Raw genomic sequence first — 26070 nt, forward strand, 5'->3', positions numbered from 1 at the left:
GGGGAGGTATATCGTGATTCTTGGTGGTGGAATATGTGCACTGGTGAAGGGATGGGTGTTTGAGCATTGTATAACTGAGACTTAAACCTGAAAGCTTTGTAACTTTCCACATGGTGAATCAATAAAAGAATTAAAAATAAATAAAAAAATATATATTTTTGTCTTTTCACCTCTTACAAGTATACTGCTGATATTTTTGTAAGTCACTTTAGTCATTTATTCCATCGAAATTGCCTTTTAATTGAAATCCTGTTTTATATAGTCTTGCCTTCTCTTTTTCAGTTTTCATGTGTACTGACCCCTTAAACATGTAAATAATACCATTTCACACTTTTGCTTACACTCATGACTTGCTATTATTTAGGAAAAAAGTATAAAAATTTCATCAAGTTTTATGAGTTTTCGTGTCCTTTGGTGCATTATTGTGTCTTTACTGATTTCTCTGACCTTAGTTTTGCTTCCCTCATGTGACAGGTACTATTAAGGTCTCCTAATTGTCATTTCCTTTCCTTCTTGCTAATAGAATTCCCACCTTCCCATCCCCCAGAGTATCACCACTCCCAGGTGATGGAGCAAGACTAATTCAGTCAATTACGACAACCCCTGCATTTTCAGCTTATTTCCATAATTCCAGGGCTTTGTGAGGGGTGTTTAAGAACCATTTCTAGGCTCGAAGTACCAATAAAATTTTTCCAGAGTTTTTCTAAACGGGTTTAAAATAATAACTTTCTTGTTGACAGGAGATGATGGGCTTATCACACAGGTGCTTCCTCATTTTTCTTGCCAGAACATAGACATAATGTCTCAAACCACCACAGATATCTTGTGGCCATGAGAAAAAGACCAAAAGAATAACAGAGATGCTGGCCCTGAAATTGTTGGACTTCTGAACCAATCTCTTTATTTTTTGAACAGTAAGCCATTTTCCACCTCCAAAGCAAACCTATACATTTATTCTTCTCTTGCCTAAAACTCTTTCTCCCATATCCTTACAGGAGTGTTCCTCTTCACCTAGTTCCTTTCTGATTATCCAATCACAAAGAGTACCATTCCTCTAACTATGCTCAGGTACACTGTCATAGTATATGTATTTAAAGAAACTGATAAGATTTTTGTGAGCATATCTCATTTTATTACTTTTGAATGATCTCTTATAAAATATGCACACATGAATGTACCTGCCATGAGAATGGGCATGTTGTTTTCTTATTTAGTGTTGTTATATCCAACACTTAGATTAAGGCTTAGCATAAAGTAGGTGTTAATGAAAATTTGTTGAATAAATGAATGCTGCCAAATGTTAGCTACATTAGTAACCTCTCTAGCTTCATAGTTCTGTTATTTTAGGCAGAGATCAAGAGTAATGCCATTTATATGTACCTTACTGTACTGTGAAAATCAGGATAGTGCATGTAGGTGTGTGGGAGAATAGAGAGCATTCAACAGTACAAGCTTTGAGATTGTTATGATACCTGCCTTTTCTCATTTCTTTTTGTTGTGCCGTAAACATTGCAAGTTTTCCTCTTTTATTAGACACTTGTATATGCACAAGAGTTATAAGCGTAGGAATCTGGCAAAATCAAATAAAATGCCTTGATCATTCTGTTTATTGCAGCAGACATCTGGGAGCATGCTGGTTGCTAAATTTGAATATGGCATTACCTGGTATGGGAACTGCAAAGTAGAATATCTTGAATTTAGTGTGTCAAGGGTAAAGTCAACATATAGGCAATTGTTAGCAGAGTGTAGTGATAAAAACGTGTTTATGTAGAAAGTGATTGGGGATTTAAAAATCAGACTAATTATAGAAATGAAACCAGAAATTGGGCTTCATCAGATTAAGTGGGGTGGGGGCAGAAATAGACATTAGGGAAAGATGTCATTGAGTTGACAGAAATAAGTATTTGGGGCTATTTTAACCTATTGTTTACAGAGGTGTTAGAGAAAAATTTAGAAGAGCAGAGAGATTATTATTTTTATTGTAAAGTAGAATTACACTTTATAGCATCCTCCCCGGACTGGAGCAACAGCATAGTCGGTAGTGCATTTGCCTTGCATGCGACTGACCTGGGTTTGATTCCTCCGTCCCTCTTGGAGAGCCCGGGAAGCTACCGAGAGTATCCCGCATGTATGGCAGAGCCTGGCAAGCTACCCATGGCGTATTCGATATGCCAAAAACAGTAACAACAAGTCTCACAATGGAAATGCTACTGATGCCCACTCGAGCAAATTGATGAACAATGGAATGACAGTGCTACAGTGCAGTGCAGCGTCCTCCCCATTGTTCCCTCAATATGCAAAAAATTAATAAGGACAATGAAATTTAATTATTGCTAGATATGAGCCGATGAAAATTTTACTACAGAAGAAGTAAACATAAGAAGCCACACAAGGAGGGATATGAGACCCTGGTGGAAGTACACAGACATTGACACTGGTGGTGTGTGTGGAGCTGGAATGTTGTTTGCCTGAAGGTCTTTTATTAACAGTATTGTAAATCACAGTGCCTAAATAAAAGGTAAAAACAAAATGAAAACAGTGACAAGAAAAAGGAATTTAACTCTGATAATAGTCCTCACTTACTGGAGCGGTGATGTATTATAGTACAAAGAGGACTGCAATTAGATCAGGAGAAGTGCATTTGAGTGATGATTACTTAATTCACTACATAATATTTATTATTTATAGCATCTTCTATTCTGGACTTTACTGGATGCTGAAATACAATGTGGAATTTAGCCAGCGAAAACAATGAACCAGTTGGCAAGATATTAAAATTTTCAAAAATTGGAGGCATCATAATTTTCAATCCTAGTAATAATAAAATTTCAAGCTTACAATATTCTAACTCCAAACCCACCACCAGGGCTAGCGTCCCTCCAACAATGTCCCAAGGTCTCCTCCCAACCACCACCCTACCTCCTTATCAACTGCATTAAATAAAAAGCAATAATACCAAGAATATAGACAAATGCCTTTATATTACCTCCATTCAACAATATTATTAATCCTCACTCCCAAACCCTTGGATATGCAAAAAATTAATGGAGTGTACAACTTCTGTAGTTAGAGAAGATACATAGAATGTGGAGGTTTTGTGTGTGTGTGTGTGTGTGTGTGTGTGTGTGTGTGGTAGGAGCAGGGGCAGATTGGGAGAGATATGTCAGCTGACAAGCAGATATTGCCAAGTTGATCTGTGTAACATGACCTGTATACCACCTGTTTCCTCAGACTCAATGTGACTCACTGACCTGAATGTTGAAACCTCCATATTTAGTTTCAGATTGCCCATGTAGGGAGTACTTCCCTGAGAGGCTGATCTAAGAAGTCTCACAGATAATCTTTACCAAAAATTATGCATTTGTTGTCAATTTATCACCATATGATACTTTAGTTTATTTTTACCTTATAGTACTTCCCTCCTTCTCTTCAGGTAACCTTCGTTCCATTATCAGTACCCACTGCTTTGTAATTATCTTATGCTTTTATTGCTTATCAGTCCCATCTATAAGAGAGAAAATTTGTCTTGTTCCATCACTGTAGCTGCACGACTTGAGTCAAAAGAGGTGTTAAAAATTCATGTTGAGTAAGCAAATACATAAAGAAATGATAATAGCAGCTGGAGAGAGAAGTAAGTGGTTAGAGAAGCCAATGTTTGTGAGCTCAACTTGGTTCCTAAGATCTTACCAAGGGATTTTTGGGGGAATTGATTCATTTCTCCTCAGGTAGCCACAATCATGCTGGTGGAACTGGTTGATGCTTCTGCATTAATCACTTTTATTTCAGTCTGATCCTCTTCTGTTGCAAATTTCAGAAATTTTATTCTGTGTTCGTACCCTGTCCTGTACACTGGATGTGCTGCAGAGGTCTTATCTTAGTTTTTAGTTTTCTTTGGCTGTTTCAGGGACTAACGGATCAATTTAGTATTGTGTTCAAGCCACTGCTTTGATTCTGAAGGTCTGTAGGTAAATCTTACACAGGCAGATTTGAATCTAGATTATTCCTGGTCATTCAGAAAGGAAATGTATCTTAACTATATTCAGAAAAGGAAACATACTGTCACGAGAAATGTAGAATTAGAAAGGAAAGGTAGTGCCTCTAATACAGAATCACAAGTTTAGGATTGAGTGCATAAGCTTTTCCCTCCCTGACTGGATCATCAAATACAAAAGACATTCTCTAGTCAGAGCATTTGTACTGTCTCCACCACAGAGCTTGCCTAATGGTGAGTGGTACTAAGCTCCCCATCAGGTTTGGTCCTTGAGGAGTTTAAGTCTTGATACTAGGAGCTCCAGTGAAATAAATTTAGAGAGAAACTATTCATGGGAAGGATCTCATGGGGTGACTGCATCCCAGTGGATTCACCATTCTCTAGAATTGGTTTATTTCAGGTTCATAAAAGTAATTTTATACTCTTTTATTGAATGCTAGCTAAGTTTATCTTATTCTAATAAACCCACCTTTAATTAATTAATTTAAATTTATTGATTTTTAATTAGTGAGTCACAGTGAGGGTACAGTTACAGATTCACACATTTTCGTGCTTGTTTTACCCTCATGCAATGTTCGAGAGCCCATCCCTCCACCAGTGTCCATTCTCCACCACTTATGAACCCACTATCCCTCCCACCCCCTGTCCCATTCCCCCGACCCTACTCTGCCTCTGTGGCAGAGCATTCCAATTTGTTCTCTCTCTCTCCTTTTGGGTGTTGTGGTTTGCAATAGGGGTATTGAGTGCCATCATGTTCAGTCTCTAGTCTACTTTCAGCGTGCATCTCCCTCCCTGCTCGGGATTTCCAATCACATTTTACTTGGTGTTCCCTTCTCTATCTGGGATGACTTTCCCCCAACATGCGAGGCTAGCTTCCAAGTCATGGAGACAACCTCCTGGTATGATAAACTACTATTCTTGGGTATTAGTCTCTTACTCTGTCATTCCACAGATGAGTGCAATCTTTCTATGTCTGTCCCTCTCTTTCTGGCTCATTTCACTTAGCATGATATTTTCCATGCTGATCCACTTATATGCAAATTTCATAACTTCATTTTTTCTAACAGCTGCATAGTATTCCATTGTATAGATGTACCAAAGTTTCTTTAACAAGTCATCTGTTCTTGGGCATTCGGGTTTTTTCCAGATTCTGGCTATTGTAAACAGTGCCGTGATGAACATATAAGTGCAGATGTCATTTTGACTGTACTTTTTTGCCTCTCCAGGATATATTCCCATAAGTGGTATTGCTGGATCAAATGGAAGCTCAATTTCTAATTTTTTGAGAAGTGTCCATATTGTTTTCCAAAGGGGCTGGACTAGTCAGCATTCACACCAGCAGTGTAGAAGGGTCCCTTTCTCTCCACATCCTCTCCAACAGAGGTTGCTTTTGTTCTTTTGGATGTGTGCCATTCTCTGTGGTGTGAGTTGATATCTCATAGTTGTTTTGATCTGCATCTCCATGATGATTAGTGATGCAGAGCATTTTTTTCATGTACCTTTTAGCCATTCGTATTTCTTTCTTGGAAAAGTTTCTGTTCATTTCTTCGGCCCATTTTCTGATGGGGTTGGATGTTTTCTTCTTGTAGAGTTCAACTAGTGCTTTGTATACCATTGATATCAATCCTTTATTGGATGGGTATTGGGTGAATATCCTTTCCCACTCTGTAGATTGCCTTTGTATTCTGGTCCCTATGTCTTTTGCGGTGCAGAAACTTCTTAGTTTAATGTAGTCCCATTTGTTGATCTCTGTTTTTACTTGATTGCTTAGTTCCATGTCATCTTTGAAGATACCTTTATCTTCAATATCATGGAGGGTTTTGCTGACCTTGTCTTCGATGTACCTTATGGATTGTGGTCTGATGTTGAGGTCTTTAATCCATTTTGATCTGATTTTTGTGCATGGTATCAAGTCGAGGTCTAAGCCCATTCTTTTGCATGTGGTTTTCCAGTTATGCCAGCACCATTTGTTGAAGAGGCTTTCATTACTCCACTTCACTTTTCTTGCCCCCTTATCAAAGATTAGATGATCATACATTTGGGGTTGTGTGTTGGGATATTCCACTCTGTTCCATTGGTTCTGCGGCTCTGCCTTTGTTCCTGTACCATGCTGTTTTAATTGTTAGCGCTTTGTAGTAAAGTTTAAGGTTGGGGAGGGTAATGCCTCCATCATCTTTTTCCCCAGAATTGTTTTAGCTATCCGTGGGCGTTTATTGTTCCATATAAATTTCAAGATTGCTTGATCTGTTTCTTTGAAGAATGTCATGGGTATCCTTATAGGGATCGTGTTGAATCTGTATAATGCTTTGGGGAGTATTGCCATTTTGACAATGTTGATTCTCCCTATCCATGAGCAGGGGATATGTTTCAATTTCCTCTTGTCCTCTTTTATTTCATGGAGTAGCGTTTTATAGTTTTCTTTGTAGAGATCCTTTTCTTCCTTGCTTAAGCTGATTCCGAGGTATTTGATTTTCTGGGGCACGATTGTGAACGGGATTGCTTTTTTTATGTCCCTTTCCTCTGTCTCATTGACTAATAAACCCAACTTGATGTGCTGGTTTATGTATTTCTGCTTAAGGTACTCCCTTCTCTAAAGAAGGTTCATGTTGGGAACAGGAGAAAATGTATAGGCCTTAAGAGTCATGCCATCTGGTTTGGTCCTGAACACAATATGTTCCTCCAAGCATCACCAGGTATAGGCCTGGTGGTCTCATGAGCATGTTCATGTGAGGCTCTGGAGAGCACCTGGAGAAAAATCAAGTTCACTTTGTTCATGATTAATAGACATAAGTGCAGAGCAGAGTGTAAATTCAATTTTTAAATAGAAGAATGAATGAAAATCCAAGAAAATCTAAGTTAACTTTTTAAAAAAGGCATAAAGTTGAGGGAAGCTTGGAGGGGACTTTAAAAGCATATTACAGATGCATAATAAAAATAAGGTTCTGGCGCAAGAACAGAGAAAAAGATCAAGTAGAACAGGACAGAACGTTATCAGAAGATCTTTCTGAAAGTTATTAGAAGCTAGATTTTTTTGGGTAAAAGTGGCAGCAAAGATAACGGGAAAGGAAGGTGTGAAGAGGTTTCTATATCTCTCTCTTTTCTTTCCTTTGTTTCTTTTGTCAGCTTTGCATTTGAATTGCTTTACTTGGTTCCTCTCTCTCTACTTTCTTTCTTCCCCCCTACCTTCATCCCTCCCTTCTTCCTCCCCCCTCTTTCCCTCCCTCCCCAGATTGTGAAGTTCTAAAGTCTTTCATGGCTGAGTTTCAGGTGTACAATGTCCAATTGTACACCTGAGTTTCAGGTGTACAACACCAATTCTTTTGCCAGTATTCACTTCCCTCCACCAATGTCCCAGTTTCCCTCCCACCCCTCAGCCTGCTTTTTTTTTTAAACTTTTTATTAAATCACCATGTGGAAAGTTACAAAGTTCTCAGGTTTATGTCTCAGTTATACAATATTCAAACACCCATCCCTTCACCAGTGCCCATATTCCACCACCAAAAACCCCAGTATACCCCCCGCCCCCACCCCCACCCCCACCCCCTACTGTATAACTATTGAATTTCACTTCATTTTCTCTTTACCTTGATTACGTTCCATATTTCAACACAAAACTCACTATTGTTGTTGGAGTTTCCCCCCAAGAAAGACAGCCCTACTACCAAGGAAGCATTTGATAGTTAGTTTTCCATTGCTGGGAATGAAGAGATATGTAGCCCCACTGCTCCAAGTACATAACTCTTTTTTTTCCTTTTTCCTTTTCCTTTTTTTCCCCCTCATCCCCCTTCCCGTGCCTCATAGTATAGTGTACGCCACTCTGCGTTTCTCCCTGAAAATGGGAAACAACCTGGAAAGAGGGATATTTCCTCTTCTCGGCCGGTGTGGGGCTTTTGCTTATTTCACAGTCCAGAGAGGTGGCTGCTACATTAATAACCTTCAATATTTCAACAAAAACTTACTGCTATTATTTGGAGTCCCCCCCCCCAAGTCAGACCTGTTCAAAAGGAACCGTTTCACATTGCTGACAATTATAGATGTTAAGTTTTGGATTTCCGTATAAAGTCCAGGGAAAATTCTGCCAGAAATTGCATAGCCCAGCTCACAGTCCCAGTGCATTGCTGTAAGAAGTCTCTGGAATCAAAGTCTTTAGGCGCAGAGGGTCTGCTTCACTCTCAGCAGCTCCGAATTTATCTGGGCTGAGGGCGTGCCGGTTACACCCCCTTCCCATGAGTCCCTAGGAGCCCCAAGTGTAAAAATCGAATACCTCTGGGTTAGGACTCTTAGAAGATGGTGCCTGCCATGTGGGTGCCGCCGCCGCCGCCGTTTTCCGTGCAGGAAGACAGGGTGGGGAGGAAAAATCCACCCCCGGGCAGCACAGAGTTGCAGCCCAGTTTGCTGTCCCAGTGCATTGCTATTAGAAGCTGTGCTGGATGCCCGAATGTGTTAGGTCTCTGGAATCAAAGTCTTTAGGCGCAGAGGGTCCCCCAGCCTGCTTTTATGGCTAGTACTATCTTCTTTTACTTTCTTTCCCCCCCTTCTTCTCATATGTGAGGTACAAGAAACAGAGTTGGGGGGCTGGAGCAATAGCACAGCGGGTAGGGCGTTTGCCTTGCACGCGGCCGACCCGGGTTCGATTCCCAGCATCCCATATGGTCCCCTGAGCACAGCCAGGAGCAATTCCTGAGTGCAGAGCCAGGAATAACCCCTGTGTATCACCAGGTGTGACCCATAAAAAGCAAAAAAAAAAAAAAAAGAAAGAGTTGGGAATAACAAGTACTTGACTCTTAATTCTTTCTTCTGGATATCAGAGTTACAAGAACCTAGAGAAGGGTTCATGAGTAAAACCCTAATTAATATAACCCAACTGTAACCCAATGCCTCAATAGTCTATGCCTTGCTCCAAACCCTTTTGCAATATTAAAACTAAAAAATGTAAAAAATCCAAGTTACATGCTCAAAGTGTCAAAAGTAGGTTTACTGAAGTATTACGTTGTTTACTGAAGACCTTTGCCTTTTTGGGGGGACAGCGTTGAGGGGAGTGTGGGGATGGGGCATGTCCAGCCCCATCAGAGTTTACTCCTGGCTCTGTGTTCAGGGATCACTCCCAACAGTGCTCAGGGGACCATATGGGGTAGTAGGGTTAAACCCAGGTCTTCATGTGCAAGGCAAGCACCCTATCTGCTGTATTACTGCATTGGCATCTGGTTTACTAAAGACTTTAAGTGGAGGCAGCAAAGAGGAATCAGAGGGCCTTAAAATTCGCCATTAGCTCTGTTCTTATCTGCCTTTCCTCACCTGTCTTTTCATTTTCACTCTATGTACAGAATCTGCCTGTTAGTCAGCCCCTCCTCTCAGTTTGCACAATTTTCTCAGAAAGTCTAAAGAAAGCTTTGTTCCTTGGATGACACAAAGAAACTGTCCATAGCTAGTAATTTATTTTCTCTTTGCTTAGAATTTACTCTGGGTATGCCATCTGTCATCTAAAAATCACAGGAGCAGCTGAATAGAAAAAGAAGAGCTTCATTGGCAAGAAGACAACTAAAGTTGGAAAGCTAGTCTAGAGCAAATTTCAAAGTGAAGTGATTGGATAGGGGGAAATGTCTGGTTTTTATATTGAATGAAGCTAGGATGATTCTGTTACTGTTTTTGGCATATTGAATATGCCATGGGTGGCTTGCCAGGTTCTGCCATGCGGGCAGAATACTCTCAGTAGCTTGCTGGGCTCTCTGAGAGGGATAGAGGAATTGAACCCGGGTCGGCCACATGCAAGGCAAATGTGCTATTGCTTGAGAAAAGAAAATCTGTGACATCAACACAATTGATAATCTTCAAAGACAATCCCAACTGTTTTCTTGGAAGAACCAGCAGGTGCCTTGGATGGCCTCTGAGATGCAAAGGCACTTCCCCACCGATGTTCATTCCATTCTCATTCCCTGGCAGAGCTCTACTGTGGTGGTTAGGATGGTTAGGTGGTTAGGATGATTCATATTTAATAATTTTCAAGGAAAATTTATGCATATATAAGAGGGAAAGGTGGCACATGCAGTTCAGAAACACATCATCATCCCATTGATCGTCAAAATTCTCGAGCGGTCTCAGTAACATCTCAATTCATCCTAGCTCTGAGATTTTAGAAGCCTCTCTTTACTCCTCCTTTCCAATGATGCCACATTGGAGGCTCTTTCAGGGTCAGGGGAATGAGACCCATCATTGTTACTGGTTTTGGCATATGAATATGCCATGGGGAATTTGTGAGGCTCTCCATTGTGGGCAGGAAACTCTTGGTAGCTTGCCAGGCTCTCCCCGAGGGAGAACTAGGCCATAAGATGTCGCTTCTGGGAGCTTGGTATTTTAGTCTCTGGATGTTGGCCATTGGTGGGATCACACGGCACTGGGGGCAGTCCCTGGGTGCGACCATCTAGCTACTGGAAAGTGAGGAATCTGGGCGGAAGAGGTCCAGTCCTGATCCGAGTAGGCTTGGAGGTCTCAGCCCTGGGTCCCACACACTTGGGTTCCTCTGTCAGTTCCTTCATGCATAAGGCTCATCCGAACATCTGGATAGGGGCCTTGAACATGGCTGTTGCTAGGCTCTGGAGGTCTTCAGCCACGGGAGCTCTACTCGAGGTGGGGAGGGAAACTGAAGCCACCCCCTCTGAGGGGCCCATAACACATAATGAATATATATGAACATATCTCATATGTCATGATGAATGGTGGAAAATATTGGGGAATGGCTTTTAGTATGATGATAATAGTAAACTCTCAATCAAAAAGGGCACTACTGGATGGGGTATAAATCCCATGATGGATGAGAATTAAGAGCTGTGAAAAATTCCTTGTTCTCTTCAAATGAGAAGTAACTCGGAATTATGATTTATGTGCCATTAATGAACTTAATGGAAATCTTAGGCCTCCTTTCCCAACACCACCTGTTCAGCATCAAGGAATTTATCCAGGGGAGGATTTGGCAGTTTGACTTCAGGCAAATGCTCATATGCTCAAGATATGAATAGATGCTGGTTCTTATTGACACCTTCAGTGGATGGGCAGCTTTATCCATCTGTATGTTGCTTAGGCTTTTGCTGTATTAATGTCTGTGTTTTCTAAAACAGCAAACCACACTTCCCTTACCAGTTTGGAGGGGCCTTTTACTTTTCCAAGGTCTAATAATTTCAAAGTGGCATTCCTTAGCCTAACTGATATAATCTTTTTCTTTCAGATGTTGATAACTTCAGAAGCCCAACTAATTCATTACCTGGGCCCCGTTAAAACTACATATCATGAGATTTCACCCCTTGTGAAAACTAAGGTAGCATGAGACTTCACTCCTTGTGCAGACAGGGTCCATTGTCAGAATGAAGCAGTTCCAGAAGATGGACCTTCAACCATTTTCCCCTTGAAGATTGAAGGCAGTGAAATCTCTAGGGGGAATGATGTAGGCAGGTAGATCATCATTCTCGACTCTACCCACTTAGCAACAACCCTAGTAATGGGCTCTTATCTAGCTAGAAAGCCCCAATGGGGGCAGCTTGGAAAAACCCTAAAAAAGCCACCTAAAACAGAGGGAGGGTACACACATGCTTCCCGAGTCCATGTGCTGCTTGTGCCCATGTGGCTGGGCATATTTTTTGACTGAGAACATGTGTTGCCTGAATCTCCCCGCTTGAGAATGTGCACTTTCCTATCTAATGCTGGGTGTGTGTAGGGGCTCTCTCCACCCTTGGAGAGATTTTGTAATTTTGAGAGCAATCAAAGTCAAACAAATATCTCCCAGGGATTGAGGGGTTGGTTGCCACATCATCTGAACTATAAGTCTCTGGCCAATTTGACTTATGCTTCCTTAACCCTAGAAGGTTATTTTGAAGAGGAGAGAAGACATAGAGTTGCACAAAGCTTTGATTATTTGATTGCAAATCCTTTCTTGCATAAAAAATTATAGGTAACACATACTAGATTCTGGCTAGAATATCCTGTGAGATATACCTGTAATTCATTTTGATTTTAAGGGTGGGATTGGTTCCTCTCTAGATTTTGGAGTAAGGCTCTTATTTTGGATTTTCCTTTTACCTTGTACATTCTTCATGGGCTATTTATAATGTTAATTATCTTCAGTAATAGGTCTCTGTCACTTCTGGAAAGAATGGGCTTATTGTTTGAAATCTGGGTATAAAAATAGTCTGGGATAATGACTTTTTTTTTTGTTCCATGAACTTTTAAATATTCATTTTGTTTTGTTTAATGGGGATGACAGGTACTGTTCCTTTTGTGTGCTTAAGAGAGAAAACAAACTCTCATCAGAAAAAAGGGAAAATGTATTTAGAAGGTAAAGCAATGGATAGAAATGCTTCTTTGGTTTTGAGTTTTGCTACCTAGTTCTGTGTTTGGGGATCACTGCTGGCAGGGCCTTGGGACTGTTTGTGGTGCTGAGGATCGAACCTGACTTGACTTCATACAAGGTAAACTTCCTACCTGCTGTACTATGTATTTGGACCAGGATACATTTCTTTTCAGATCAGAAATGGTCCTTCTTTAGTGCTGGATTCTGCTCCCTGAGAATGGCTTCTAGTGCAGTGGTTCTGCTGCTCTGAGAAAAAGTGTAGATGCAACAGGATAGGATCTAGGTCTAATATGCATTAAGTGGCAATAACTTTTTCATGAGAAGGTAGAAAATTTCTCTGGTCACAATTGTTTTTCAGGATTAGTGGTTTAAAACCTCTGCATTTTTCCCTTGCTCATCCTTCCCAATGGACTTCTTTTCTGTAAGTAATGGCTGATGCTTGCACCTGGTTGATATTCCCAATTAACTTCCTTTTCATGGAAAAGGAACATCTCTTGCCTGATTGCCTTGAGCTGGGGTATCAGTTATTCTTTTTGACCTTTAGTTGAAACATTAACTCTTTTGTGGTCTTAAGTCTGCAAGCATTCAGATGGAAGAAGCATCTCTCCATTTTTAAGTGTGTTAATCCATTTGGCATTTTTTATACCAGGACAAATATCTTAAAGTCTCTGAGAGTTTCTCTAAGAATCTGATTTAACATTTAATTCAGTAAAAATTCTACCTACAATTCTGAGATGGCTTCTCTTCCATGGAAATTGTGTCAGACATTAACAGTGAGACAATAATTTTAAAGAATGCCTTTAGTACACACAACCTCAAATGTATGATCATCTAATCTTTGATAAAGTAGCAAGAGATGTGAAGTGGAGCAAGGAAAGCCTCTTTAACAAATGGTGCTGGCACAACTGGACAACCACATGCAAAAAAATGGGCTTAGACCTTGACCTGACACCATGCACAAAAGTCAGATCAAAATGGATTAAAGACCTCAACATCAGACCACAAACCATAAGGTACATTGAAGACAAGGTTGGCAAAACCCTCCACGATATTGAAGATAAAGGTATCTTCAAAGATGACATGCAACTGGCCAACCAAGTGGAAACAGAGATCAACAAATGAGACTAGATTAAACTAAAAAGCTTCTGCAACGCAAAAGATACAGTGAACAGAATACAAAGACTATCTACAGAATGGGAAAGGATATTTACACAATACCCATCAGATAAGGGGTTGATATCAATGGTATATAAAGCACTGGTTGAACTCTACAAGAAGAAAACATCCAACCCCATCAAAAAATGGGGCGAAGAAATGAACAGAAACTTTCCCAAGGAAGAGATACGAATGGCCAAAAGGCACATGAAAAAGTGCTCTACATCACTAATCATCAGAGAGATGCAGATCAAAACAACCATGAGATACCACCTCACACCACAGAGACTAGCACACATCCAAAAGAACAAAAGCAACCACTGTTGGAGAGGATGTGGGGAGAAAGGTACCCTTCTACACTGCTGGTGGGAATGCCGACTAGTCCAGCCCTTTTGGAAAACAATATGGAAGATTCTCAAAAAGCTAGAGGTTGAGCTCCCATTTGACCCAGCAATACCACTGCTGGGAATATATCCAAGAAAAGCCAAAAAGTATAATCGAAATGACATCTGCACTTATATGTTCATCGCAGCACTGTTTACAATAGCCAGAATCTGGAAAAAACCCGAGTGCCTTAGAGCAGATGACTGGTTGAAGAAACTCTGGTACATCTATACAATGGAATACTATGCAGTTGTTAGAAAAAAATGAGGTCACGAAGTTTGCATATAAGTGGATCAGCATGGAAAGTATCATGCTAAGTGAAATGACTCAGAAAGAGAGAGACAGACATAGAAAGATTGCACTCATCTGTGGAATATAGAATAATAGACTAGGAGACTAACACCCAAGAATAGTAGAAGTAAGTACCAGAAGGTTGACTCCATGGCTTGGAGGCTGGTCTCTCATTCTGGGCAACTCAGAGAAGGCAACACCAAGTAAAATGTGGTCAGAGGTCATGTGGGGGAAGGGTGGTGTGTGCGGAATGTAGACTAGAGACTGAACACAATGGCCACTCAACACCTTTATTGCAAACCACAACACCTAATTAGAGAGAGAGAACAAAAGGGAATACCCTGCCATAGTGGCAGTGTGGGGTGGAGGGAGACGGGACTGGGGAGGGTGGGAGGGATGTTGGGTTTACTGGTGGTGGAGAATGGGCACTGGTGAAGAGATGGTTTCTCGAAGTTTGTATGGGGGAAACATGAGCACAAACATGTATAAATCTGTAACTGTACCCTCACGGTGATTCACTAATTAAAAATAAAAAAAATAATTAAAAAATATGTGCAAATCAGATTGAGGAGAATGGAGAGAAATTTTGCAGAAAATATAATCTGGTGAAAAGGAAGTAAAGATCATCCTTGGAAATACCTGAGAAACTTTAAACTTTTATTATTTGTATTGAAAACCATAAGGCCAAAAGAGGGAAGGGCAGAAATGAGAGACAGAGAGAGAGAGAGGTAGAGAGAGACAGAGAGAGGGAGCGAGAGAGGGAGGGGGGAGGAAGAGGGAGGTATATAGAGAGAGCGAGCCAGCCATAGAGGCAGGCAGATAAGGGGTTGGGAAAGAAACTGGTGCCGTTGGTGATGGGAAAAGTACACTGGTATTAGAACATTATATGATTGAAACCCAATCATGAACAACTTTGTAACTGTGTGTCTCACTGTGATTCAATAAAAAATTTTTTTAAAGTTTAAAAATAAATAAAAGGTACCCTTGGGCTATATGATGTGTCAATTTGATTGGGCTAGAGAGTGCTCATTAGTTTTTGATTGAGTTTGTTTTGATAGGAGACTTTTGTAGATGAGTTTGACATTTGAATCAATGAATTGGCAAAGCAAATTTGTCTTCTTATATGGTGGACCTCATCTAAACAGTCAAAAGTCTGAATAGACCAACTAGTCTGACCCTCCCACGAATAAGAAGGAATGCTTACTGCCTGCCTTCTTGAGCTGCAATATTAGTTCTTTTCTTTGATCGCTAGTTGAAACATTGGCTATTTCCTGGTCTCAAGCCTGCTGGCATTTAGATGGAAAATATTACTGGCTCTTCTGGGTCTCTAGCTCATCAACTGCAGACCTTGGAACCTGTCAGCTTCTATCAGTATATGAATAAATTCTTTATGAGAAATTTCTTTACACACACACAACCCTCACACATGCAAAATTGGTTCTGTTTTTTTTTCCGGAGACCCCTGCCAAATGCAGATTGGGGTTCAGTTTCAAAGAAAACAAAAACCCAATTTCAGTTTATGATGAAGACATCTTTAGTTGAGAAATTGGAAAATGCTTCTCTAGAGGGAAAGCATCTGTGCTACTTTTCCCAAGGCTCTTCTCCAGAATTGTGGAGAGCAACTTGAGAATAAAGGTACAATAGACAGTGTTCAGTTCATTATTTTCTGTGCCAATAATTTATACAGGTTTGATATAACTGAAGAAATCATATTGTAGGCTGATTTGAAGATGGTTAGCAGCACCCAAGAGCCTACAGGGAGAAGTGTCAATAACGGCAGGCATTTGGCACAGTCATCAGAGTGCACGGTAGGAGGGTCTGCAGGAAGGGAAATACATATATTCTGGAACAATTTCTGTGTAAATGGTGCACTGGTAAGGCCCCCCCCACCAACACACACACACACTCACACACACACACACCCCTTAAATATTTCAAACAGAATATTAACTGCCCTGAGAAGCTAGGTTAATTCTTGGGTTTGAATTTAGGAGATATAAAAATTAGGAGATAAAGAAGAAGAGAATTTGGAGTTCCCTTTAAAAGTGCTTTGGGGGTAGATATTATCTCAAAAAGCGTAGCTTAAATGTTTCAGTGTCACTAATGTACAAATTAGGAAGTGCCTTGAAAAATAGGAAATAATTACAAAGCCCATTAGAGTTTTACAGTGGTTGTGGGAAAAATAGTAGAAATAACCTCTTCAGATTTAATGAGGGAATGCATTTAAAGGAAAGCTTTGAATCAGTGAGCATGCATTTATGGTAGATATTTTATTTAATAGTCTTGCTCACAGAGAGTATTTGTGCCTCTTATGTAAGATGAATACAGGAAGACTATATGAATTTCTTTTTATTATTAAAATTTTTGTTTGGGGCCACATCCAGTTTTGCTCAAGCTAAATCTCCACTCAAGAATTACTCCTGGCAGTGCTGGGGGATCACATGGAGTGCTGGGGATTGGACCTGGGGCATGCTAAGACAAGCACAACACCCATTGTACTATTGCTTCAGTCTGGATTTTTCCATTGTTGAGTACTATTTTCTTGTTCTATTTATCTATAGCTTATGAATAAGTGAAAGCATTGTATATTTATTCTTCTCGCTGTTACTTCACTACCATGATGTCCTCCATTTCCATCTATATTCTAGCAAACTGCAAGATATCATATTTTCTTATAGCAGAATATAATTTGTGGATATCCTTTTATAGGATGTTAATCTAAAGAAATTTGGGAGAAAATGATGAGAATTTAATGTCATTGCATTTTTAAAGGTTTGATATCCCTCTAGTTATATTAAAATTATTATTATTATCTTTTGCTCATAAGTGGATGGACGTGGAGAGTATCATGCTAAGTGAAATGAGTCAGAAAGACAGGGACAGACATAGAATGACTGCATTTATTCCACACACACAAAAAAATTGTGGAATATAAAATAACATAGTATGAGACTAACAATCAAGGACAGTAGAAACAAAAGCTGGGGGAAAAGGCACTTGGGATAGAGAAGGGACCACTAAGTCAATGATGATTGGAGGGATCGCTCAGGATAGGAGATGTGTGATGAAAGTAGACAAAGGACCAACCATGACACGTTTGTCATTGCAAACCATAATGCCCAAAAGGAGAGCGAGAGAGAGAGATAACGAGAGAGAGAGAGAGAGAGAGACAGAGAGAGAGAGAGAGAGAGAGAGAGAGAGAGAGAAGAGAAGAGAGAGAGCATGTAAATAGGAAAGTGCTTGCCATAGAGTCAGGGGACAGAGTGGAATGGGGGTGGCGGGAGGGATACTGGGGATATTGTTGGTGGAAAATATGCATTGGTGGAGGGATGGGTGCTTATTAATTGTATAACTGAAACTCACGGTGATTCAATAAAAAATTCAATAAAAAATTATTTTTGTTTTAACAGTAGAACCAATATGATGGTTTTATACAGGTAGTGCTGCTATACTGAGCTCACTACCAGAGTGTTTCCATCGTTAGCTCAGGGTCCCATCTCCTTTTCCCGCCAGCCAACACCCTCAGATCTAAGTTTTATTGACTGCATCTCTGTTGTTTCCATTGGAAACTGCCTAATCATTTTATACTTCACAAATGAGTGAGATCATCTTGTGTTTATTTTTCTTTCCGATTCACCTCACTTAGCATGGCTCTCTTGCAACTTCCAATCCAAGTTGCAGCCAACGAATGATTTCATATTTTCTTGTAGCTAAATGCCACATTTTCTCTAACTACTCAGATGATGAAAACTTTAAAACAATTTGTAAAACAGTACTTGGATTTTTTTTTTTAGTGAAGCAAGGCAGTTTTTAAAAATGAAACTAAGAAAGATGTGGGAGGAGAGAGAGGGGAAATATGTTCAAGAGAACACTAGCAGCAAAGAAACACAGAGACAAGCATGGGAGATCCTGTTTAAGGGGGAACACAAGCTTGAGAGTAAACCAGTACTTGGAATTGGAATTATTGTAGCTAAGTTTTACAAGTGTTTTATATATCTTGGATACTAACCCGTTGTCACAAAAGGTGGGCAAATATTTTCTCCCAGTATGTTTTTTTTTTTATATTCTAGTCAGCATTTCTTTTGCAGTGTAGAAATTTCATTTATTTTTGCTTTTGTTTGCTTAGACAGTGGCATGGAGTCATTGAAGATGCCTCTAGATTCAATGGCATGCAGGGTTCTGCCTATGTTTTCCTCAATGTAATTTATAACATCCAGAGATTTAAAACCAAGCTCCCAGAAGAGATTGATGCAGAGTCTGTTGCCCGAAAGCCTGGCTGTCTTCCCTGGGGTCCTTTGGAGGGGGTGGGCTCCAGCTTCCCTTCCGGCCCTGAGCAGAGCTCCCGAGGCCAAAGACCTCCAGAGCCTAGCCACAGCCATGCTCAAGGCCTCTCTCCACATGTTCGGACAAGCCTCATGCATGAAGGTACTGGCAGAGGAACCCAGGTGTGTGGGACCTGGGGCTGAGACCTCCAAGCCTGCTTAGATAGGGACTGGGCGTCTTCTGCCCAGATTCCCCACTTTCCAGTAGCTAGGCGGTCACACCCAGGGACTGCCCCCGGCACTGTGTAGTCCCACCAATGGCCAACATTCAGAGACTTAAAACCAAACTCCTGAAAGTGACATTTTATGGCCTACTTCTCCCTCTGGGAGAACATGGCAAGCTACCAAGAGTTTCCTGCCCACCTGGGAGAGCCTTGCAAACTCCCCATGGCGTATTCATATGCCAAAACCAGTAACAATGATGGGTCTCATTCCCTTGACCCTGAAAGAGCCTCCAATGCTGCATTGTTGAGAAGGATGAATAATGAAAGGCTTCTAAAATCTCAGGGCTAGGATGAATAGAGACATTACTGAGACCGCTCAAGAAAATCGACGATCAATGGGTTGTTGATGATGATGATGATGATGATGAATTTATAATTTTAGGTATGATATTCAGGTCTTTAATCTATTTTCAATTGACTTTTGAGAAATGTGTGTGGAGGGGCGACTTTTGAGAAAGGTTTGGGGGGGGCGAGTTCATTTTATTTTTTTCACATGTAACTGCCAGTTTTCCCAGTACCATTTGTTGAAAAGGCTTTCCTTACTCCATTTAATACTTATAGCTCCTTTTTAGATTAGCTGACCATATACTCAAAGCCTTCTATTTTCCTTTCTCCTAGGATTGTTTTGGCTAGTTTTGGGTTTTTATTAGACTGTATAAATTTCAGCAGCATGTGGCATATGTTTTCCAAAAAATGTCCTGCCAATTTTTATAGGGACTCCAGTACTTTGGGAAGGATTGTCATTTGCTTGCCCTTCCTTCCTTCCTTCCTTCCTTCCTTCCTTCCTTCCTTCCTTCCTTCCTTCCTTCCTTCCTTCCTTCCTTCCTTCCTTCCTTCCTTCCTTCCTTCCTTCCTTCCTTCCTTCCTTCCTTCCTTCCTTCCTTCCTTCCTTCCTTCCTTCCTTCCTCCCTCCCTCCCTCCCTTCCTTCTTCCTCCCTCCCTCTTTCCTCCCTTCCTCCCTTCCTCCCTTCCTCCCTTCCTTCCTTCCTTCCTTCCTTCCTTCCTTCCTTCCTTCCTTCCTTCCTTCCTTCCTTCCTTCCTTCCTTCCTTCCTTCCTTCCTCCCTCCCTCCCTCCCTCCCTTCCTTCCTTCCCTCCTTCCCTCCTTCCCTCCTTCCCTCCTTCCCTCCTTCCTTCCTTCCTTCCTTCCTTCCTTCCTTCCTTCCTTCCTTCCTTCCTTCCTTCCTTCCTTCCTTCCTTCCTTGCTTCCTCAAAAGCATGAAACAACTCTGGCAACCAATTCAGGAATCAAACTAGGATAAAGGAAGGATCATCTTCTTTGCCCCTGTCTAACATAAGAACAGCACCACCAATGAGGTGTCTCTTTGCCCATTGCCAGGGGTATTATTTTTTTTATAGTTTAAAAATATATGTGAGAAATATGTTTAATTTGTGCCTGAGAAATAATAGCAAGGGTTAAGATGTATGTTTTATATGTGACTAACTCCAATTCAAATCCTGGCACTGATGTAGTATACCAAGTCTCAGGATTAGTGCCTGTACACAGAGCCAGGGGTAAACCCTGAGCCTGGCTGGATGTGGCCCACCTTTCCTCCTCAAATATTTGTTCATTTTGTAAAAGTCTTGGAAAATTAGAGAAAATCACCAGTCATTTCAAGATATAAGTTATACTTCTTAATATTTTTGTATATTTTCCTATAAAATTAAAAAAAGTGAAAAAATCTTAGGCATTGTGACAGAATATTTCGAATGATAAGGTTTCATGCATACAGTGTTCCAAGACCACACACTCTATCAGAGTATCCCCTTCTCAATTGACTCTTCCACAGCCCTAACATGGTAAAGTAAGTTCTTGCACTAAAATGTATTTTTGAATTTAATACGAATGTAGTAAATACTTAAACTGTACTTAAACTGTACTTTGCCATTTAGCATTTTGTTAGAAGTGTACAACAAAGATGGGAGTGGGTTTAATAATCTATCTATCATCTATCTATTTTCATTAATAGAAATACAACTTTTGTGTCTCACTTCCCTAATCTTAGACTCCCTAAGTCGGAGGGTACTATAGAACTCTAACTCAGAGGGCCAGACACTTGCTGGCTATTAGTCCAAGTTGATCTCACTAGTCTTCTTTGCTAGCAGAACTGTGATTTTTGTTTAGGCTTTTTTCTGTCCTACATGATTCAGGAGACAGTGACCTAATCTGTGGCTTATAGGTCATGTCTTGGCTTGGCTACTAGGAAAGCACTGGAAAAAAATGATTCTTTCATGACACATCCAGAATTGTAATGGTGGGTGATATAACCAAGCTATGAAAGAAACTAGGATGACATTGATGAGCCATTAAACCAGTAAACTCTAAAACTTTTAGACTTCTCTATTTTTCAAGTACACTTGAGTTGGATTTTCAATGAAATTGTAAAACTAAGGTCATATTTTGACATTGTTTTACCATTCAAAATTGGAGTATGTGGTAGGTTAAGGATGTTACAAGTCAGATGTGAGATGGATTTAATTCTCTAGTTCCTGTCACTTTCTGCCCACTCCTGTTCTCTGTCCCCTGGAATATTGACAGTTAAATAGGAAAATCTAGGTTCTAATTATGTTCTCTAGTTGTATAGATGAGCTACTCCTGCCAACCTCCTACCGTTTCACTGGGGATTAGAAGAAGGAAGGTATGTCTTAGGGACAGCAAAGGAAAAGCTAAACCTTTGTGGAATTGTGAGAAGGATGAAGAGAGGGTAGAAGGAAGAGGAGGAGGCAGCTAGTGAGAGAAGGAGCTGGATGCAGTGAGAGAACAAAGCATTCAGCTGTGCATTTCCTGAGGTCCTTTTCCAGTTAAAATTCAGGCTGTGAAGTAGTGAAGGTATCTTCACTCTGCAGGGTAATTTGAGAAGAAGATTGTTGTTTCTTCTCCGTTTGAACATAGTCAGAGAGAAAAAATAGTACAATGTGGTCAGGCAAAGAGTAGGGAGCTGCAATTAGTTCTGTCACTGTATCACTGTCATCCCTCATCGATTTGCTCGATCAGGCACCAGTAGTAATCTCCATTGTAAGACTTGTTGTTACTCTTTTGGGCATATTGAATATACCACGGGTAGCTTGCCAGGCTCTGCCTTGTGGGTGAGATACTCTAGGTAGCTTGCCAGGTTCTCCCAGAAGGATGGAGTAATCGAACCCAGGTCGGCCTCGTGCAAGGCAAACACCGTACAGACTGTGCTATCGCTTCAGTTGCAATTAGTTATTTGGAGTAATTTCAGTGCAGCACAGATTTTCAAGCAAGTGTCACTGTACTTGCTACAGTCCAGGAAAGGCAGAAGCAGAAGGGATATTTGACCATGGGTTGGAAGGGAGACCTAGTGATGCTCTGATTCATAGTGAGCCTCAGGATGAGTTTTCCAAGTATTTCTAACACACTTAAACATGAGAGACCAGACCTTCTAAGTTGCAATTCACATTCATAACTGCGAGTGGGGTGCTCTGGGGATCAGAGAATGACAGTTAAGCAATGGTTAAAATCTGGCCAAAGCAGAAATCTACCCTATCTCTCTTTTACTCTTAATGAGATCACTTACTGGAACGATAGCGTAGCAGGTAGGGCATCTGCCTTGCACGCGGCTGACCTGGGTTCAATTCCTTTGTCCTTCTTGGAGAGCCTGGTAAGCTACAAAGAGTATCCTGTTTGCACAGCAGAGCCTGGCAAGCTACCCGTGATGTATTCAATATGCCAAAAACAAGTCTCACAATGGAGATGTTACTGGTGGCTGCTTGAGCAAATCGATGAACAATAGGATGACAGTGCTACAGTGCTACCTCTCAAATGAATGTGAATTTTTTTAATTGCGGGGGAAGGTGTTTTAACATAGTCCTTATAACTGCAGTTTATAATTAATAGCAAGCAGTATACATTTAAGTCAATATAAGTAGTACGGTGACAGCATTTTTGAGCTGAAATATTTCTGTATTTTCTTTTATTTCTTGAATGACATTTATGCAATAAGTTTTCTAATTCCAACAAAATATTTCTTCTGGGTTTATGTCAAACTATCCTCCCGCCAAACTCACTCCTCATTTACATGGCTTACCAGCACCAGCATATCATTTACAGTTGTTTTGCACCTCTCCAGCATTTAAAATTATTAAATATGTTTCTACTATAGTAAGTGGAAAGCATTTGCTTAATTCTAATGTGTGTTTCTTTGATTATTGGGTCAATGGGGTTTAAAGAATTCAATTTCCTCAGTAATGATTGTTTAATGGTTATAATTTATTATTTTATTGCTCACAACATACAAAATTTGTTACCTTTTGAAAGTAAAAAAAAATATTTGTTTACTCCAGACTAAACTTGCTTAGTAGATTCAATCCTTAGCCCTTGGCTCCTGGTGGGAGACATTAAGAAGCAGAACAAAGGCCACACAGAATCCCTTTTGCCTGTAGGCACCATGTTCAGCCCCCAGGAGGGTGTTGCCATTCAGAAGCCCCAATTCGTTGGGGTGAACCTAATATTCAGTCTTAGACCGTGTTTCTATCCTGTGGTTTCCTGATAGCCCAACTACATCCTCATTTACCAGCTTCCCGCCCACATTCTGAGAGAAGGAAGTTTTACAAAACAAACAGTATAACCCCCTCCTCTTGAACAGCCTCCAGCAGACAATACTGTCAACTTTCCTTGCTTTGATCTCCTTTTCCTTTGCTTGCTTGCCCTCAATGAATGTGTCCCAGCAGGTGCGGGCTGCTGCTCTGACCTGCCCGGCGGGCGTGCTGGGCCCTGCTCTTCTCATCACGTTGCCCCACACTGTGCTCGAGGTTCCTGTCATCCCACAGACTGTCTCCACTCTCCTTTGGAAGTCAGTGTCTGAGGAGTCTACAGAGGTTCAGAAGGAAGGCTGAGCCCTTAGCCTAACCCCGCCGTCCTCCACTTTTCACAAATAGTGTGATGTGACCTGTCCCCACTGACCTCAGAGACCCAGAGATCATTCTTGGATCTTGTCAGGGAGAGTAAAATTTCTGTCATACTTGTCTTCTGGAAAGGCTGCCCCTAGCTTCTCCTGGAGGAGATCTGCCTCAGGACAGGCTTCTGTTTCTCCAGGGAGTCAATCTGTCCTGCACAATCTGTCCTGCCTTTTATCTAGTGATGCTGGACTGCACATGTACTTCATGTTAGGGTTCTTTAGAGTTAGAAAAAAAAATTCCCAAATAATCTTATAATATTAAAGAGGAAACTGATAACAAAAGGAAAAGAATTTTTCCCACCAAAATCTTTTCGATTGCTATCCAGGCTACGACTGCCAGTTCAGAAACCCAGAGACTTGCATATGTAAGGCATTTGCTCTATTACTTGAGTCACTTCCCCTGCTCCAAAAAATCTATTTAATTAGGTGTATTTAGGATCTCCCTCTTTACCCCCACTATCAACTTTTATAGAGTTGAATTTGCATGGACACATAACCTTGTAGTTGGCTGTTTTTAAAGACAAATTTCCCTTTAAGATATCATTGTTTCCTAACATGGCATACTTTTTAATTTTTTTTTATTTTAATGAATCATCGTGAGATACATTTACAGACTTACAGACTTTTATGATTGCGTTTCAGTCAAACAATGTTCAAATACCCACCCCTTTACCAGTGCCCATTCCCCACCCCTAATGTTCCCAGTATCTCTCCCCCCAGCCCCACTCCTTCCTACCTCCTGCCTCTGTGGCAGGCATAATTCCTCCTACTTTCTCTGTCCTTTTGGGTGTTATGGTTTGCAACACAGGTAACAAGCAGCCATCATATTTGGTTCATAATCTACTTTCACCATGCATCTACTATGCCGAGAGATCCCTCCAACTATTATTTATCTAGTGCTCCTCTCTCCACCCCAACTACCTTTTCCCCTAGTGCATGAGCTCAGCTATGAATGCGAAGGGCAGTCCTCCTGACCCTCATTTTAACTGTCCTTAGGTGTTAGTCTCCTATTATGTTCCTTTATATTCCACAAATGAGTGCAGTCCTTTTATATATACCCCTCTTTCTCTCTCACTCATTTCACTTAAATGAGCATAATACTTTTCATGCTGATCCACTTGTATACAACTTTCATGACTTCATTTTTGCTAATAGCTAGCTGCACAGTATTCCATTGTGTAGATATACCAAAGTTTCTTTAACCAGTCATCTGTTCTTGGGTTCTCGTGTTTTTTTTTTTCTAGATTCTGGCTATTGTAAACAGTGCTGCAATAAACATACAAGTGCATATGTCATTTCTACTGTACTTTTTAGCATCTCCGGGATATATTCCCAGAAGTGGTATTGCTGGGTTAAATGGCAGCTTGATTTCTAGTATTTTGAGAAACATCCATATTGTTTTCCAAAAAGGCTGGACCATTCGGCATTCCCACCAGTAGTAAAGGAGAGTCCCTTTCTCCCCATATCCTTGACAACACTGATTGTTTTTGTTTTTTTGGATGTGTGCCAGTCTCTGTGGTGTGAGATGATATCTCATAGTTATTTTGATCTGCATCTCCCTGATGATTAGTGATGAAGAGCATTTTTTCATGTGTCTTTTGACCATTTGGATTTCTTCTTGAGAAAGTTTCTGTTAATTTCATTGCCCATTTTCTGATGATGTTGGATGTTTTCTTCTTGTAGAGCTCAACCAGTGCCTTGTATATCCTTGATATCAACCCCTTATCCAAGGGGTATTGGGTGAATATCCTTTCCCATTCTATAGACTATCTTTGTATTCTGGTCACTATTTCTTTCGAGGTACAGAAACTTCTTAGCTTAAGATAGTCCCATTGGTTTATCTCTGTTTCCACTTGTTTGATTAATGGCGTTTCGTCCTTGAAGATACCTTTGGTTTCAGTGTTGTAGAGGATTTTGCCGACATTTTCTTCAATGTACTTTATGGATTCTGGTCTGATGTTGAGGTCTTTAATCCATTTTGAACTGACTTTTGTGCATAGTGTTAGGTAGAGGTCTGAGCCCATTTTTACTGCTTTGTAGTACAGTTTAAAGTTGGGAAAGTGATGACCCCCATCTTCTTTTTCCTGAGAATTGCTTTAGCTATTCATGGATGCTTGTTGTTCCATATGAATTTCAGGAGTGTTTGATCAATTTCTTTGAAGAATGTCATGGGTACTTTTATAGGATCGCACTGAATCGCATTGAATAATCGCATTGAATAATGCTTTGGGGAGTAATGCCATTTTGACAAAGTTAGTTCTCCCAATCTATGAACAGGGGATGTGTTTCCATTTCCTCATGTTCCTTTTATTTCTTGAAGTAGTGTTTTGCAGTTTTCTTTGTACAGGTCCTTTACCTCCTTAATTAAGCTGATTCTGAGGTACTTGATTTTATGAGGCATGATTGTGAACAGGATTGCCTTTTTCATGTCACTTTCTTCTCTCTGGT

General features: G+C 40.5%; 1 pseudogene; it reads right to left on the reverse strand.

Annotated features, from left to right (window-relative positions):
• Nucleotides 1-19906: 19906 nt before the first annotated feature.
• LOC129404049 (small nucleolar RNA SNORA48) lies at nucleotides 19907-20047 on the reverse strand (annotated as a pseudogene).
• Nucleotides 20048-26070: the final 6023 nt, after the last annotated feature.

Source organism: Sorex araneus, chromosome 3 (assembly GCF_027595985.1).
Source record: "Sorex araneus isolate mSorAra2 chromosome 3, mSorAra2.pri, whole genome shotgun sequence".
In the NCBI taxonomy this organism is placed as follows: domain Eukaryota; kingdom Metazoa; phylum Chordata; class Mammalia; order Eulipotyphla; family Soricidae; genus Sorex; species Sorex araneus.